General features: G+C 36.4%; 1 pseudogene; it reads left to right on the top strand.

The window, feature by feature from the left end:
• The first annotated feature begins 379 nt into the window (after positions 1–379).
• Positions 380–1553, top strand: LOC138378244 (mortality factor 4-like protein 2; annotated as a pseudogene).
• The last annotated feature ends 2967 nt before the right edge of the window (positions 1554–4520 follow it).

The raw sequence follows: 4520 nt of genomic DNA, 5'->3' as shown, positions 1-4520 counted from the left end.
TCTCCTTGACTTGCTTTCTGGACCTAGTCCAGGAGTCCAGCTTGCAAGGTCTCTGAAACTTTTCTCTCCCGATCTCTTCGGCTTCTCACAAATGTCTTTCCCTTGCAGATGTGCTTGAGAGGAAGCCAAGATATTTCCTGACCTTCATAAATTCACAATTTAATGTGGGAGACAGATTCGTATGTCAGTAATACTGATAGCAATGTCTGGGGGGATGGACACCCTTGAAGCTCTGACTCGGGTGGGGCAAAGGCAATATATATAACCTAAATGTTTTTACCCTCATAATATGCTGAAATAAAAATAAATAAATAAAAATAGACTATGGCGGTTGGAGGAACGGCAGTGATCACATGTCGGCTTCTGGGAAGAACTAGATTCTCATTTCAGGTGACCATCAGAAAAGCTAAGTTTGCTGTACACTAAGGATCAGGAGATCTCATCCTCATTGCAGAACCATCCCTGATTACAGAATCTTGGGTTGTGTCTCCCACTTCATCCTCCAGACCATCCCAGAAGATCTAATAAGATTCCATCTGGGAAATCACTAGGAGTTCTTAGAAGGGAAAGAAGGAAGATTATTGGTTGGAATAAAAACAGGGTTGAATGAGTTCCAGAAAGCAGGGTTCTCAAACTCATGGACAACAATCTGCAGAAGAAGACAACTTCAAAAAACCAACTAGAATCAACATGCAGAGAAGTAAGATGAGAGGGGCATCCTCAGGAAAGAAGACAGCTGGTCCGCAGCAGAAAAATCTTGAGCCAGCTCTTCCAGGAAGATGGGGGGGGGGTCGCTCTGCAGAGAACACCCCTTCAGGATCCGTGAGGAATACAAGAAAGAACAAACAGAAGACTCCTGGAAACGGAGATGGTGGCAGTACCAGCGAAGCACCTCAGCCCCCTTGGAAGAAAAGGGCCTAGGCAGACCCCACCGTTGAAAGTGAAGAGGCATTTAAGAATAGAATGGAAGTTAAAGTGAAGATTCCAGAAGAATTAAAACCATGGCTTGTTGAGGACTTGGACTTAGTTACCAGGCAGAAGCAGCTGTTCCAACTCCCTGTTAAGAAAAATGTAGATGCTATTCTGGAAGAGTACACAGATTGTAAGAAGTTGCAGGGCAATGTCAATAACGAGGAATATGCAGTTAACAAAGTTGTGGCAGGAATAAAAGAATATTTCAACGTGATGTTAGGCACCCAGCTGCTCTACAAGTTTAAGAGGCCCCAGTATGCTGAAATCCTCTTGGCTCACCCTGATGTGCCGATGTCCCAGGTTTATGGAGCACCACATCTACTGAGATTATTCGTAAGAATCGGAGCAATGTTGGCCTAAACGCCCCTTGATGAGAAGAGCCTTGCATTATTGTTGGACTATTTGCATGATTTCCTAAAATATCTGGCAAAGAATTCTGCGTCTCTGTTTACTGCCAGTGATTACAAAGTGGCTTCTGCTGAGTACCACCGCAAAGCCCTGTGAGGGTCTACTGACCACTCACTGTTACCTGTCTGGTTTCTGTAAACACTTTTTGTTCTTAGTCCTTTTCTTGTATAATTGATGTTCTTTAAAATTGCTAATGTATAACAGGGCTTATGTTTCAGTTTGTTTTCTGTTGTGTTTTAAACAGAAAATAAAAGGAGTGACGCTCCTTTTCTCATTTCAAAGTTGCTACCAGTGTATGCAGTAATTAGACAAAGACGAAACATTCAGTAGAACATTTAATTGCCTAGTTGACAACACTGCTTGAATGCTGGTGGTTCTCTCCCTTTGACACTACACAATTTTCTAGCAATTCTGTTAATGCTACGTGACAAAACGCCCTGATTCCTAGTGCCAAAGGTTTGACTTGATGTATATACCCGAAAACCCATGCATTTGTGCTCTCTTTTTTTTTTATGGTGCTTGATGTAAAACAGCCCATCCTCTTCAAGTCCATCTATGTTGTTCCTCAGGCATTCTATCTTTGCTCAAATTGTTGAAGGATGGTGATTTGTTTCATGGTTTTTGTATTTGAGTCTAATGCACTTTCTAACATGATAGAGGCAATGCATTATTGTGTAGCCACGGTTTTCTAGAAAAGTTGATATTTTAGGAATTGTATTTCAGATCTTAAATAAAATTTGTTTCTAAATTTCAAAGCAAAATAATAATAATAATAATAATAATAAAGAAAACAAACTTCATGCTGTCAGTGTGAAAAAGGAAAATATTTATTCTTACCAGAAAAATCAAAGGATTTTTTTTTTTTTAGAATTTAAGATTTAAGTTGGATATTGATGGAAGGGTAAAATGATCTTCCTAACACATATATCTGATTTAGATACAGGTGATCATGTTATCTCCTGGATTAAAAACTTTTAATGACTCTCTATCACATTCAGGATTAAATCTAAACTCAATAGCATGTAAGAACCTCTATGAACTGGTGCCTGCATACATCTCCAGCCTCATCTTCTAATAGTTCCCTATTTTATTGCTTATACTTTTCTAACTATGCCATGTTGTTTAAACTTATATGTCTGTATAAATTATTCCTGTAGCCCCTTCCTCTTTTTATCTAGTCAACTGACTCCTAAGTTTCTGCCATAGCCTATTTCAAGTAGCCCCTCCCTTCTGAAGTGTCTTTAACTGACAGATTATGTCAAATTCCTTTGCTTTTTATTTTAATAGCATCACATACCTTTCCTTTATAGCACTTATATTCATTATACACACATTTATTGTGAGATTATTTGATTATTGTCTGATTCCTCCACAAAATGTAAGCTATAAGATGGCCTTGCCATATCAACTTTTTCTCACACTGTGTATCCCCATCATCCGGCAGAACAGCATATACTAGATGCTCAGTAAATAATTGTTGAATTAATAAATATCGATCCGTTATGTAAAATATTTACTTTGCACATAGCTCTCTTATTGCACACATCTTTGTACATGTCTATTTACCCTATTACCTTAAAGGCAAGAAGGCTTTGATGAAATTACATACATGGTAAAGATGGAAGCACCAAGGACAGTCTTCATAAATTTGCAGGCTTTTTCTATAAATGAGAAAAATTGGTCTCAAAAGGTTTAAAAGATTTACCCAAAGTCACACAGCCAGTAAATATTCCAAATTGATTCCAAATAATTTTTCATAACATAATAAATGTATTTGTAAATGATGGCATCTATTCACTGAAAATTGTTTCAATGGATACTTACCTATTTATATATCCTTTCTTCCATCAACAAGTAGCAGTGCGACATCTGACAGATGTGGGTTTAAATCATGGTTTGTACCGCATGCTAGCTGTGTGACTTTGGGCAAGTTACTTAGGCTTTCTTAGCTTCTATTTCTTCAATTTTTAAATTTATATAATTAAACCTATCTTGTGGAGTAGTTGTGAGGATTATAAAAGATAATGCATGAAAATGCCTAGCATTTCAGGTGGAGAGGAAGTTGGGGGATGAAAGGTGCCATATTAATGGTTAATTACTGTAAAAATATATCCATTCTGTTACTAATTTGTATTGATCACACTGGGCCAAAATTCAAATACTTGTGTGGTCTGTTTTTTGTGATTTTAAAAGACATCTTCAATTTCAAAATTCTAAATTCATTGAATTTACGACTTGTTCCATAGTCACATGATCTGGGTTGATTTGCTACCCTGTTTCTCAATTTGCTAAGTAATGATGAGAAATTAATTACATTGTACTTTCCATTGTTTTAAAACACTGTTTAGCAATAAAAAAGACTATTGTTGTCTTGTTTTTGCTCATAGTTTCAATTAACTGATGTTGGAGTAAAGATTCATGTTTGTAGTGGAGAAAAGTCCTGCTAATTATTCAGCCACCACTCTTTGTAGCTGCTTATTGGTATGCTCTGTATTATATGACTTGATGCCATTTCAAATGTTAATTTTAGACTTCCTTTTTTCCTTATTACACATGTTGTACCATACTACATCAGTACTGTAAGTAAGAGACAGCTTAGAATCTCTGTCACCTTTTCCACTTTCCTAATAAGCTTGTTCTCACAAGGATAATTTAAAATTGTTATTTGTCTTCAAACAACACCTTTCTTATCAGGAATCAGTATACTATGCATTCCGTTAATTAGCACTATTGCATTTAATATTCAGGCACACATAAACCAACACAGAAGTTGAGGATTTAGTCTGCTTTCTAAACAAATGCTACATTTGTAAATACTTAACACCAACACCTTTCTAGTTTTCAAGCAAAACTCACATCTTGCTTAAAGTATCCAGATGCTATAATTGATGTTAAAGAGGCCATCTTTTTGTTTAAATCATGTAGATAATTGCTCTAATTCTCCACTTCACTTTGAATGAAGCAACCAATTTAATGAAATTTCCACTGAAAAATTCAGAAGGGAAAAAAATAGTCAAAAATGAGTATTAAGTATCTTTAAGCCCCCAAAAGTAGCTTATTGCCTGAAATTACCAGTTCTTTGGTTATACAATCTTGGTGCATTATTATATAGCCATGGTGGAATTAGAAGAAAGAAAAAT

Source organism: Eulemur rufifrons, chromosome 30 (assembly GCF_041146395.1).
Source record: "Eulemur rufifrons isolate Redbay chromosome 30, OSU_ERuf_1, whole genome shotgun sequence".
In the NCBI taxonomy this organism is placed as follows: domain Eukaryota; kingdom Metazoa; phylum Chordata; class Mammalia; order Primates; family Lemuridae; genus Eulemur; species Eulemur rufifrons.
This window is presented reverse-complemented; position numbering and strand designations above follow the sequence as displayed.